Source organism: Odocoileus virginianus, chromosome 18 (genome assembly GCF_023699985.2).
Source record: "Odocoileus virginianus isolate 20LAN1187 ecotype Illinois chromosome 18, Ovbor_1.2, whole genome shotgun sequence".
NCBI lineage: Eukaryota > Metazoa > Chordata > Mammalia > Artiodactyla > Cervidae > Odocoileus > Odocoileus virginianus.
This window is the reverse complement of record NC_069691.1, coordinates 57,046,744-57,061,253: the sequence shown is the minus strand read 5'-3', so window position 1 is coordinate 57,061,253 and position 14,510 is coordinate 57,046,744. Positions and strand designations below refer to the sequence as shown.

Genomic DNA, 14,510 nt, shown 5'->3' with positions numbered 1-14,510 from the left:
CAACTAATAAAAATAAATGGAAAAAAAAATAAAACTCTGCTGCACAACATAGAGTGTGTGTGCTCAGTCATGTCCGACTCTTTACGACTCCTTGGACTGCAGCCCATCAGGTTCCTCTGTCCATGGGATTTTCCAGGCAAGATATGGGAGTGGGTTTCCACTCCCTTCTCCAGGGTATCTTCCTCACCGAGGGATGGAACCAGTTTTCTCTTGTGTCTCCCGCAGTGGCAGCTGGATTCTTTACCACAGCCCTACCTGGGAAGCCCCATAACATAGTCACTGTAGCTAACAGTACAGTATTATGCCCTTCAAAATTAGTTAAGAGGGTAGAGCTCATGTTAAGAGTTCTTATCACAAAAAAAGGAAAAAGAAGAGTAAAAAAGCACACAAGAAAATTTTAGGAGATGGATGTATCTATTCCCTTCATTGTGGTGATGTCATGGGTGTTGCCCATCTCCAAACTCCTCAAACTGTACAACATTAAACATGTGCAGTTCTCTGTATATTGATTATATCTTAATAAAGCTGTTGAAAAGAATAATTCTAAAAAAATATAGATCAATGATTCAAGCTTAAAGCTAAACATGTCCCCATGTATTGTCTGTTCATGTCCCCGAATGCATTTCTAATTTTTAAATGATTATATTTTTCATTTCTAGGAATTTTATTTTTCAAAAATCTGCCTGGTAATTAAAGTTTCATTTCCTTTTGTATATTTTTGTACTTATTTATTTCTTTAAAGTGTTTATCACACATTCATATTTTGACTACTTGTTAAATTAAAATTTAATATTTCTACTGACTTTTATTTGTAGTGCCTGGTTTTACTGTGTGCAAACACCATATGTCTTGCTATCTTATTTGTGGGAATGTTTTGAGGCCTGAATTTAAAGTTCTTCCTTCTAGAAAAAATTTATATTTACTTTTGTCAGGTGTGAGTGGATGGGGAGGATCAAGGAGAGGTATCACCAATCCAGAAATCTCATAAATTAAATATTCAGTTTTATTTTTAGTTTTAAGCTTCAAACAATATTGTGAACCTTTGTGAGTGCAGGATTATGGCTAGTAAGCTTCTGGGTAGATACATATTTTATCACTCAGATTTAAAGATAAGAGGAAATATCTTAATACCCCTCTGAAGGTGATTTTGAGAATCCTGGATTTAGGTTTTTGCCCCCACCTTGCTGGCTCTCTGATCGTGGATCAGAGAAGAAGATGCCCACAAACAAATGCTGTCTCAAGCACCTGCGTCCCTCTTTGCATATGTGTTTTCTCATTGTTTCTGGCCTCTGAGGATTTCCCTGGCTTTTTTGCATACTCAGAGATGCGCTGTGTGTGTGAGCTCAGTCGTGTCCCACTCTTTGCAACCCCAAGGACTGTAGCTGCCAGGTTCCTCTGTTTGTGGGATTTCCCAGGCAAGAATACTGGAGTGGGTTGCCATTTCCTTCTCCAGGGGATCTTCCTGACCCAGGGATTGAACCCACGTCTCTTGAGTCTGCTGCATTGGCAGTCAGGTTCTTTACCACTAGCACCACCTAATGCAGAAATGCACTAGTTAAAAAAAATTATAAGCCTATGTGCAGGTGCACATGTGTGACTGTGTCTGTGTCTGTGACATATTCTATACAGAGAGGATTTCTTTGGACACTGACACCTAGAACACTGTATTGTCAGGTCTGGTACCGCCAAAAATCCAGGCTTTAATCTTCTTTAATCTTTACGATAATACGATGAGATAACTCTTATGTCCTCCTTTGTTATAAATGTAGAAAAGAGAAGCAGCATGAGCAGGCTAATCTTCTACATTAATACAGCAAGTCAGTGGCAGAACTGAGATTAAAAACTGTATCTGCCAGGCCACCAAAATTCATATTCTTTCCTTTTTGCTGCCCTGGATTTTATCCTGTGCCTTGACAGCATTATATTAGAATGTTAGGTCCATTATGGAAGGAGCTATAGGTTCAATCCCTGGGTTGGGAAGATCCCTTGGAGAAGGGCTACAGTCCAAAGGGTCTCAAAGAATAGGACATAACTGAATGATTAAGCATATAAAATTCATAATGATGACTTTTGAGGCTATGTAACTTTCTAATGAGGGGATTGATTTGGGACAGTGCATTTTAAACTTTATACTAAGATATTGTACTATCTGTCTTCAAATGGCAAAAATGCTCAGAAACTGGCCAGTTATTTTCTTTTCTTGTACCAAGTATTGCTCTAATCCTTTTGAGTGTTTTTACCTTTGCTTTATTTTCTTTTCTTTTCCCAGCAAGTCACATCACAACATCTCTGCATTGTGACTCTCCACCCTGGGCTGGAGGGCTCTCTGCTCCTGGTTTTGAGGACTCTGGAGGTGGTTTCCCTTTCATCTCCTGCACTATTCTTTGTAGAGATTAGTCACAACAGCAACGTGATCCCAGGCATTCCTTCTGCTGCTTAATTGACCCTGAAGCAAAGTAAAAGGGCAAACTATGTATAAGTCAAAACGGTTACAGGTGCAGAGGACAGATAAGAGTTTAGCTTTGTACAGGCTGGACACAGAATTGAGCTTCATAGGCTTGTTTTAGATTTAAGATGTTAATACACAAAAAACGATACCAAAGTGTTTATATTCATGGAACAGATTGCTGATTAGTCACAGGTTTGGTTTTTTTTTTTTGCTTCCGTTTTCACTTCCTTTCTTGCTTCTCTTGCAAGCCCGTATTAATTCTTTTTTATTTCTGTAAAAAAAAGCCTCCAGATACGTATCTATGCTCCCAGCACTTTGCAAGCACAGAGTGTGTACAAAGTAATGACAGGAAATCCACCGTGGAAAATGGGAGGACATACTGTTTGAAATATCTAGAAACAAGAGCTGGTTCTATGCTGTTTTTGTCCAATACATATTTCATGACAGGTTTGACTCTTTATTTGATGTTTAAGAACCATGTATTACTTGGGGAGAATTTTACTACTGATTCAGATTTTCTGCCTTGGAACCTTAAGCTGTTATGGCAGATGTTGAATTTTTTTATAAACCTTGAATAATATACAGTATCTGCATTGAGGCTGATGAAGGCAGTGCATCTGAGAAAATTGGTTTTTCTGTAAGGAAACAACCCGCTATCATCCTGACCCTAGGCAATGAGTTTTAAGATGCATTTAGGAAATATGGTAATCCTTGCTTCCTATTATCTCTGAGTATGACAAAATAGAGTTGAATAAATATTTATTGAAAGCCCACAGAGAAGAGTCTCCCAGTGTCTGTATTAGGTCTGATACAGAAGCTGGCTGTAACGGAGAAAGAGAACTGTCAAAAGAGATAGGAGTAAGCTCATACTGACAAGAGATTTTAGGAGTCTGTGATGGCTACGGGCATAGAAATATTTCAGGGTAGAGTGGGGAAGCAAATTGGTGGACTATTTCTGAAAGGGCCTGGGATACTTGGCTGGACCTGGCAAGTTACACATGACCAACACTATTAGGCCTTGGCTTTTCATCCAATAATGAGTAAGTGTCAGGTGAGGCTCTGACGCAGTGAGAATGCTGTGCCAGCAAACATGTGCAACCCTGAAGGGCGGTCTCCATCTGATCTTTGTTTGTGACATGATCAGAGTAAGTAGTCTGCACAGTGGGGATCCCTAAAGTTTTTAAGCAGAGTTCTGTTCAGCAAGTTTTCTCCTTGAAGGTGTGAGGAGCTGTAAGAGCCCACACCTGTCCAAACCCACAACCTATTCCCGAATCATAAAACATTCCCATTTATTTCTTATGGTGCTTCAAGAGACAAATGGAGTACAAAGGCCATGTGGATATTTTTTTCTCTTGTTTTTGGAAATGATGTCTATTGAGGGTAGGGAGTATGGTTTCTAAGGTCCTTTGACCACTTGGTTTCAAATAGGGGTTAAAATCACTCACAAATCTTTTAAGACAATACAAATGTCTATTATTTGAAAAACAAATGATGAGTTGGGAAGAAGTTCTTTATCTATACCACTGTCATCATTTTAAGCTTTTTATTAAGGAGCTAGCAACTATAGTCATTTAACTCTTGGAGGCCATCAATGGCGGGGCCTAGATCTGTGATTTTCAAATTAGGTACTATTTGGGTGGGAGTGGGGATATAGTGGTTTCAGTTAGGGACTGGACACAATAAATCCTAAAATCTTTAATTTGTATCTTATTTATTATATAAACAAATATGTGGTAAGCAGTTATTGGCGTGCTGCGGTTCAGGGGGTCGCAAAGAGTCGGACACGACTGAGCGACTGAAGTGAATTGAACTGTGGCGGAGGAGTTAGTGCTAATTTGCATCAAGAGAATTTATAGTATTTATAATCAGGTGGTCTCTGTTTACTGTTCCCATTTTACAGATGGCAACTCAGAGTCTGAGGAACTTACTATAGCGGGTCAAGCGGCAGAGCCTGGACTGAAAGGGGAGTCTGATGCTCCTCCCATTGCACTAAGCTTCTTCCATGAATGTCAAGTGCAGCTGGATGATGGCATTCTTCTCAAACTCTAATCAAGGTGACTCTTTAGTAATTGGGGTTGTTGTGTATAATATTTTTGTTTTGTATCCTTCCTCTACAGGAAAAGGGAAGGATGACACATCAACATGGCTGCAGAACACAAGTACCTTGACCTGTAAAGACATCTGCAAATATTCTAATCACTTTATAAACTATCTTAAGTGTGTGTGTGTGTGTGTGTGTGTGTGTGTATGTGTGTGTTTAAAGTTTGGGTTGCTTTTCTGGATCAAGTTTTTAAAAACTGTCACTGTTTAAAAAAAGCCTGTCATTGTTGACATTTATTTTAGTTAAAAAAAAATTTTTTTTTTTGAAGAACCAGAGCTTTCCAATTTGGGGGTGGTAGTATTTGTTGATTAATTATTAAAAGTGCCAGGCACTGCTACCTGTATTCTTTTTAAGCTGTTACAACAACCCTGTGATAAAAGAACTATTATTATCTTAATATTATAGATAAGAACATTGAAGCACAGAAAAGTGATCTGCTGAAGGTGATGCAGCTAGCAGATGGGAAAACTGGGGCTTGAACTTGGGCTGACTGGCTCCGGAGACTGTGTCTAATCACAGCTTTATAAAATGCTCTGTCCTGGCACTTGACTGATGAGTGTGTGACCCTTTAAGTCAGTTAATGGTTGTGGTCTTCAGATTCCTTGTTAGTACTAGATAACTTATTCACTTAGCAGTACTCTTTGTTTATATACACATCTAACAATAGCATTATTATCATACTCACTTTACATATAGGGAAATTAGAACTTGGAGGGTTCAAGTAACTGCTACGGGTGGCATATCTGAGATTCAAACCCGTTTTAAGGGTTTATGCAGACTTAAAATTCTATACATTGAATCCTTTATTTGTTTAAAATTTCAAAGTTAAACTGATAACACTTTTGTTCTATAAAGCCGTTAGTGACAGTTCTTCCAATATATGACCTTAATCTACAAATGGTTGCAAATGTTTGGGAACCACTGACATAGATAACAGCAGTCTTAACAATGAAACACTGTGCTATTAATATTATATTATTATTTTTTTGAGAAGTCACATGTAGCAAACAGGATGTTGCCGGACATGTTAGGCAAGCTGTTGCTAATCCAGAAGACTGAAAGGGATTAAATTCTCATTATTACTCATAGTTAGTCCCCAAATATCTGTGTATGTTCAGTTTCTTCAGTTTGGCAGGAAGTTTTAAAGAACCAAACAGCATGCCCTTCCGCCCTTGGCATATTCATGAGCTATTTTGGGGTGAGTCATTGGAATTCTGTGGTTTGTATATCCTGAAGGGAGAGAAGAGACACTGTATGGTTAGCATTTATTTGAAACAGCTAGTTGGAAAAAAAATTCTTTGATAAAAGTTCAGTGTTAGGTAAGAAATGCTTGTGGAAGGACTTTGTTTTGTTATGAAGATTCAGCTCATAGCCATGTCTCTGAGAATATAACATAAATCATATTCTCTAGCCTGTGTATATTCACAGCTTAACCTAGCGCATGCAGAAGCCCTGATCTCACATTTAGTTGGGAGTAATACATAGAGACATACAACTGGTTAAATGACTCTTCTTCTGTCCTGGGGAGTCTCTGCTCCCTAATGCTAAAGTAACGCTCAAAGTTGGAGAGAATTGTAGCCACGTGAAAACAGAGAGCAAACTAAATCTCTGGTCTGTTGGATGATGTCACCAATGTTATAGCTGTGGATTATGATTAAATAATTACAATAGTAAAAAAAAATACAAGTGGGAAAGACTTAGTTTTTCTCCCTTGTAGCTACAGCGGAGCCCAAGGGGGAATTTCAGTCATTAAACACATTTTTTTTCTTTTTTAAAAGATTCGATAAATTTGTTTTATTTTTAAAAACTTTTTGTTGGGTATCGGAGTATAGCTGACTAACAATGTTGTGATAGTTTCAGGTGAAGAGCAAAGGGACTCAGTTATACATATACCTATTCTCCCCCAAACTGCCTTCCCATTCAGGCTGCCACATAATACTGAGCAGAGTTCCATGTGCTGTTAGATCCTTGTTGGTTATCCATTTTAAATATAGCAGAAACACATCAGGAAAAGAAACTGGTTATTAATGGAAGAAGGAAGGAAATACAAGTTTGTTTGATACTTATGGTATGCCAGATGCTGCAATAGAACTCCCCAGTCTCAGAGATACTATTTACATCTGGGGAAAATATTATTTTCAGAAGTTGAAGTGAGCCTATGGTCCATAGCATTAGTTGTCTGTAAGACAGGTACCAGGAAAGGAAGTGGTGATATTTGACACCCATGTTCAATCACAGTTACCCATTTGATTATGAGACCATTATTTGATCCTTAAAATGGTTTAGATGGCACACGAGTAGTGTATTATGCAGCACTGAAACACATAATGAGTAAGGCCTTCTTTTCCTCTCACTTTTCTGATTATGTCAAATAGGAAATTTCATTTTGACATTGGTGAGATTTGAAATCTCAGAGCAGGCAACCGCATCTCCCTAGATTTGAATAACTACTTACTCCAAGCACTTCTTTGTACAGTTACATTTTATTTATGGCAAGTGAAATTGTTTTTTTCATCTACATGGAGAAGTTTAAAATTTATCCATATGAAAGAGTGAGTTGATTTTTAAAATATTAGCTAAATAATAATACATATGCTGAGCTGAATGGGCAGTGGGTAATTGACCTGAAGAGGTTACACAACATACAAAACTTTATAACTTTGGTAAAAGGTAGATGGTTTCACAAATGAATACAGAAAACATAGCTTGCTTAAGTCCTCCCTGCTGGTCCAGAGTAGTCCTCCTCAAAGTGTGGTCCATAGATCAGTGATTGAGAACCCTTTTGTCCTCCTGGAGGAGATAAGTACAGAAATTGCAAGTAATCATTTAGAAACTTTTATAGCTTATTGACATTACATTGACATCCAACCTCATGAGCTATTTTTCTAGTAACTTATTTTTATTGCATTTAATTATATTTTCCCTGTATTTTACAAAAGTATTAGTCTGGAATGGATTAGAAAAGAAACCCAATAGTTTGAGAAGCACTGATGAGAGGGTATGTTTAGAACAAGTAAGTGGCAGCCTGAGCAATTATGATAAAGGACTATGTGTTGGTGAAATGTACATGATCTTCATGGAATCTGGAATCAGAGTTAAGAGGCTAAGATAATAAGTACATCTGAAAGGTACAGGACTATTTCAATCTTTTCATGGTTGTATCCCCAAGGTCCAGAACAGGTCTGGTATATATTAATAGTAAGCACTCTCTGTATATTTGGTGAATGGATGAATGAGTGAATGAGCTGTGGTGTTTTGCAGGCAGGTCTAATGCAATCACTAAAGAGTATGCTCTATTACAATGCAGTCGTAGTTCATTGTGCTTTTTCAGGCATCGTACAACACCCTCTAGTTCCTTTTGTTCTGATTATAGAAACACCAAGACAACTTCTGCGTATTAGTTGGGTTGTCAATATACACTGAATCCAAGTAGGATTAATTTAAAATAATTTTAAATTCTGGGCTGTATACTACAACAGATAGGATAGATTGGGTTATGTTTCTGTAATAAACAACCTGACTATCTCAGTGGCTTGATCCAGCAATTACGTTTTTTCTTTCTTTCACACACATGCACTCAACAAAGGTTGTTTTAGGGCATGGTCATTGCAAGTCACCAAAACCTGTACATCCACAATAACCAAGCTGAGGAAGTGGCAAATCACACTCTGTTTCTCAGAGCTTCAGCCTGAAAGTCACACATTTCACTTCATTTTTTTTTTTTAGCTAAAATACTGAGCATGGCTAATATCAGTAGGGTGGGGAAACAGTCCTACCACATATCAGAAAAGTGGAGAGCCAAGAATATTTTGTGAGGAGTGCTGATTACCAGCATATACACCCACCTATTGTGAATTACATTAACAAGAGTTATTCTTTCTTTGATCTTCTGTGATTGTGTCATCTTCATTGAGGTGTGGCACTTTCAGATCTGAGGACCAAATCTTGCATGTGATGACCCTATAAAGGGAGGGTCATTTGCATCCTCTGCCTCAGCCATCAGCTCACTTACTCTGGCAGTTCCATTTTCTGTTCTTTCTATAATAACAATAGTGACCTCTGCAAGAGAATACCAACTCCTTAGGTTCAGATTCTCTCTCCACCAACCAAACTTTACTGTTGAATACACCCTTTGCATCTTTCCATAAGAAGGCAGGTGGTTGGCCTTAGATCTTGGTCAGGGAGATTTCTTCTAGGGAATTTTTTTAAATGATTTTCAATAAAATTTTTTAAATAAATATTTTTGTATGAGATTGTTAGACTGAAGCAGCTTCCAAAAGGCTCATCAATCCTAAGAAAATCAAGCATATCAAGTTTCTAGATTTGCAAACTGGAGCAGTAGCTCCCTGGGCTAGTGATGTGTAGATTCCTTCTTTTCTTTCCTCCCTTCTCTCCATCCCTCCCTCCTTTCCTTCCATCTGTTACCTATCTATCTATCTATCCATCCATCCATCCATCATCCTCCAAGGCAGGACATATCTACACATCTAGATTGGGCTAGAGAGGATACTTCTGAAGTACATGAAAACTTTTACTTTCTAATGGAATATAAAACATTTTTGCCCCTTACAAATATTTTTATATAATCTGCTTGTGAGTTTACCAGGAAAGAAAAGATTGGCTTTAAAAAGATGATCTTTTTGCAGCTATTGTTAACATTACTTGGACTTACAAAACTAGTGGAATCTTAATCAAGATGGATGAAATTTGACAGCACATTTGAAAAGCCCATGGCTTTGGAAATTATAAATAGAAATAAAAATACCAATATCTGCCTCTGTCTATAGACAACAGAGGGAGGTAGAAATTTGAGACTGCAAAATGTGATTAGCATAAGCAGTCAAATGAGATTACTGAGATTCCCCCAAAGCCAGTTTGAAGAGGCCTATGCCTGTAGTTACCTCTGTTGAACACATTAGCAGAGTAATTTTCAGATTTTTACAGGATTGTGCCAGTGGACACAGATAAATCACCCAGCTGAAAGGTAATGGGGGAGGGATCTTTTATTACTCCTCAATCAGCTGTTGCACATCTAGACATGTAACTAATCATTTATTAGCCTCTAATTTTGGAGGCTGGCTCTAGATGATAAGCCTCATAAAAAGCTAACAAGGAGATTCCTTTGGTAAGGTGGTAAATCATTAAATGGAGAAATGACCAGTTGATTTATGGCCTACTGGACTACTTTAGACTGTGAAAGATAAACCTCAATTTCTCTTTTGCAAGTGATACTCCCCTGTTCCTTAAAAAAAAAAATTAAACATAGACTACACAAAGCAAAAAAGAGCACATTTTCCTCCAGTTTCAGAGATGCTGGCTGACTGGTGAAGCTCAAGTTCTATGTTGTCCTATTTACAGAGGCTGCTCTTAAGTTCTTTCAAACAGGGTCTGCATCTTTAGAGTAATCAGCCTGGTTTTGGCATAGTAGGTGCTTGGTGACACTCTTTTGACTGTGTGCACCAATCCTGAGTTAAAAATGTATGATTATATGACAAAAATATTGCGAAAAAGGTTAAGGATTAAGTCCCCTAAAAAAAAAAGTGGGACTCATCCTTCATTACTCCTGTTTTGGGGTCTTTGCACTTATTCCTTCTATCTGAAGCTTTTCTCTCAGATATTGCTTTGGTTTGTGTGGTCAGTTCTTTCAGGCTTCCTTTCAAAAGTCACTACCTTAAAGATACCTTACCTTGCCACCTTATACACCAGTATCACTCTCCCCACTGTAGCTCTGTTATTTTCTTCATAAAACTGGAAACTGCCTTACACATTCCTATTTATGGTTTTTCTTTGCTGTTAGAATGCGAATCCCATGGGATGGTGGGGGACAGGTAGTGTTACATGTTGTTTACTGCTGTCTTTCTCTAGTGCCTAATCATGGGCCTACATCCTACCCAATGAGTGCTTAATACATATGCTTGAAAATGAAGAAATGGGTAAATGAAAGATGAGTCAATTAATTCATAAAACTGGAAAATGACTGTGACTCGCAGGAGCAGGATTTTTTTCTTTAAAGTTAGTTGCGTGCATGCATGGTCAGTCGCTTCAGTCAGGTCTGACTGTGCGACCCCATGGACTGTAGCCCACCAAACTCCTCTGTCCATGGGATTCTCCAGGCAAGAGTGTGTTGCCACTCCCTCCTGCAGGAGATCTTCCCATCCCAGGGATCAAACCCAGGTCTCCCACACTGCAGGCAGATTCTTTATCATCTGAGCTACCAGGCAAACCCAAGAACACTGGAGTAGGTAGCCTATCCCTTCTCCAAGGGAACTTCCCAACCCAGGAATCAAACCAGGGTTTCCTGCATTGCAGGCGGATTCTTTACCAACTGAGTTACCCAGGTAGCTATAGGTAGTTGGTGACAACTAAAAGTTCTCAAAGTAAAGTTCTAAAATTTAGATTTTTTTGAATGTAAATAGATTTTAAAAACTTATGAAAAAGACATATTTAAAAAATAATGTGAAAAAATTTGACAATGAAATCACTTTCCCAGTCCAAAAAGAATTTTTCTAACATGTTGAAGGCTCAGATTCTTGAAAGGCAGTACCTCTCCTCTTCCTTAGAAAGTTTCTTTTCTATAAACAAATGGACTCCTAAAGAGTCTTTCTGAATTCCAACTGCAAGTTCACAGAGGCACTTCTAAACTGGGCAGGAGAACAGGACAGATGGCTTCGAATATGAGCTTTGGAGAAGTGCTGAATGTATGTTGCATGTCATATCTCACAGCGTAACTACAAACCTTTGGGAAAAAACTTGGAAAAACATTATTCAATGCAATGCCTTGGACTTTAGACACACTCAGTTAGGATAAATGCTCATTACCTAGTTCTGGTATCCAGTTTCCTCTTCTGACCATATAGGTACAACATGTGAAATGATGAGCTGATGAATCACAAGCTGGAATTGGTATTGCCAGGAGAAATAGCAACAACCTCAGATATGCAGATGATAGCACTCTAATGGCAGAAAGCAAAGAGGAACTAAAGAGCCTCTTGATGAGGGTGAAAGAGGAGAGGGAAAAAGTTGGCTTAAAACTCAACATTCAAAAGACTAAGCTGATGGCTTCTGGTCCTATCACTTAATGGCAAATAGAAGGGGGAAAGTGGAAACAGTGGCAGATTTTATTTTCTTGAGCTCTAAAATCACTGCACGTGGTGACTGCAGCCATGAAATTAAAAGACACCTCCTCCTTGGAAGGAAAAGTATGACAAACATACTGTATTAAAATAAAGACATCACTTTTCCGACAAAGGTTCGTATAGTCAAAGCTGTGGTTTTTTCAGTATTCATGTATGAATGTGAGAGTTGGACCACAAAGAAGGCTGAGTGCCAAAGAACTGATACTTTCAAACTGGAGTGCTGGAGAAGCAAGGAGATCAAACCAATCAATCCTAAAGGAAATCAAGCCTGAATATTCACTGGAAGGACGGATGCTGAAACTCCAATACCCTGGCCACCTGAAGAGTGACTCACTGGAACAGACTCTGATTCTGGGAAAGATTGAGGGTAGGAGGAGAAGGGGGGAACAGAAGATGAGATGGTTGGATGGCATCACTGACTCAGTGGATATGAGTTTGAGCAAGCTTTGGGAGATGGTGAAGGACAGGGAAGCCTGACATGCTGCAGTTCTTGGGGTTGCAAACAGTCAGACATGACTGAGTGAATGGACAACAATCACCATAGAGATAGGCAGTTCAGAAATATTTGCACAAATATTTCCTTGAAAGAAGATAAAAATGGTAGAAATTATGAAGAATAAGTACACAAGGGCAATATCATTTTGTGATAAAATACAAGTTACAGCAGTGTTTGGCTGAGAATTGTTTAGGGATATACACAATTTTGCCATAACTTAATGAGGTGTACATAATAAGAAATTCCTGTAAATTACTGTAATTGTTATTTACACTCTCAGATCAGGTTCTTCAGGGCCTACTTGGGGGAAAGATTTGAAGAGAAAAAGCAAGAATCATGTGGAAGACATGCTATGTAGACATGGTATAGCAACAAATTAGTGAAAACAGGAAATGAGTCCTTTCCCTTAAGTAGACTTAATAACCTGGAAGGAAAATTACTCTCTCTGATCTTCATTTGTCTTAGGTGTACAGTGGGGGTTTTACTTAATATAGCATTTCCACGCCATTTAAACTGCTATGACATGGAAATTCCCTGTGGCCCAGTGGTTAGGACTCTGTGCTTCCACTGCAGTGGGCATGGGTTTGATCCCTGGTCAGGGCTTCCCTGATAGCTCAGTTAGTAAAGACGCCACCTGCAATGCAAGAGACCCTGGTTCCATTTGGAACCACTGGAGAAGGGATAGGCCACCCTCTCCAGTATTCTTGGGCTTCCCTTGTGGCTCAGCTGGCAAAGAATCTGCCTGCAATGTGGGAGACCTGGGTTCAATCCCTGGGTTGGGAAGATCCCCTGGAGAAGGGAAAGGCTAACCACTCCAGTATTCTGGCCTGGAGAATTCCATGGGCTGTATAGTCCATCGCGTCACAAAGAGTTGGACTCAGCTGAGTGACTTTCACTTTCAGGAAACTAAGATCTGTCATGCAGTGGGGCATGACCAAAGGCAAAAAAATTGCTGTGACATATGACTCATTTTCTGAATTTTTATCTAGGTGAAGATATGTTGCTTTCTATTTTTCCTTTATTTTATAAGGTTTATTTAAGAAGAATTCACTCTGCTGAGTGCATAAAAAAAAGCTGAAAAAGATACAACTAGAGGAAAGAAGCTGAAGAAGATAAAATGATCAGTTGCCGATAACATGATACTGATATTATGCTGAAGATAATAAATTAAAAGTTCTTAGAATTAGTAAAAGTTTAAACTGAATTAATACAAAATAAGTATTCACAAAATGATTCCTTTCTTCTTTTATACCAATAATTAGGAAATAAAAGGTTATGGGGAGATGCCCATATACCATAGCAGCAATAAAAATAAAGCATCCTAAAATTAGCTTGTCAATAAATATGTAGAAATGATACAAAAACTATAAAATGTTGCTATGATTTATAAAAGAAGACAAGAAAAGGGACATATCATGCTCAAGTGAGAAGACTCAATGTTCTAAAGATGTGTATCTTTAATCTATATATTAAGAGTGAGTAAGTGAGTGAGTGAGTGAAGTCACTCGGTCGTGTCCGACTCTTTGCGACCCCATGGACTGTAGCCTACTAGGCTCCTCAGTCCATGGGATTTTCCAGGCAAGAACACTGGAGTGGGTTGCCATAACATCAATCAAAATCTCAATGGAACTCTTTGGAAAATATGCCCAAATGATTCTGAAGCTCATCTGGGGAAATGAAATGGAAATAATTTCTCCTACCTGTCCTCCTGGGGAGGTGAAGGTCTGGGCTGAGTGGCAAGACATAGATGACAGGAAGGTGAGGAGGCAGGCTGGGGACAGAAGACTGCCATCACTTGGGTCCTGTGACCCATTCTCCAAGTGATCCAGAGCAACTCTTAAACAAGACTTTGGGCATTTCTTACTGGGAAATGAGTGTATTTTAGTCATTAAACAAAGATTCATTGAACATCAGGAATTAGGGGTAGAGCAGTGAATAAAACAGTCTCATCCTTGGGGAACTTAGGTTCTAGTGGAGAGGCAGACAACAAAGTTAGGTTTTGCTGAGGCCTTATAAGGGAGACGTGGAGACACCTACAAAGATCCTAATGAAATAAATGTTTCTTACACTGTTTGTCTTGAAGGACCAATTGTTTCCATTTCCAATCAGTGGCAGACAGATAATTTTGGAAATATAGAATCTTTTGGTTGGATGATGTGGATGATGTGGATGTTGGATGATAAAATTTTTGTTGTTTTCTCATTCAGAACCTTGGCACACACTGAGTTATACCAAACTCAGGGAATGTGTTTCAAATGGGATATAGTACTACAGACAGGCTAGTTTCTAATGGAAGTTGGCTGTGGGAGTAATTTTGCTCCATTCTTT

The 14,510-nt window shown here is 38.6% G+C and overlaps 1 long non-coding RNA gene across 5 annotated transcripts in view; it reads left to right on the top strand.

Moving 5' to 3' along the window:
* Window positions 1-4,356: 4,356 nt before the first annotated feature.
* LOC139039533 (uncharacterized) overlaps window positions 4,357-14,510 on the top strand; it is a 75,005-nt gene continuing 64,851 nt past the window's right edge. For all 5 annotated transcript variants that reach the window (XR_011492876.1, XR_011492875.1, XR_011492873.1 and 2 more), the window contains exon 1: window positions 4,357-4,503. This is a non-coding gene — a long non-coding RNA (uncharacterized lncRNA). The remainder of the gene's footprint in view (window positions 4,504-14,510) is intronic.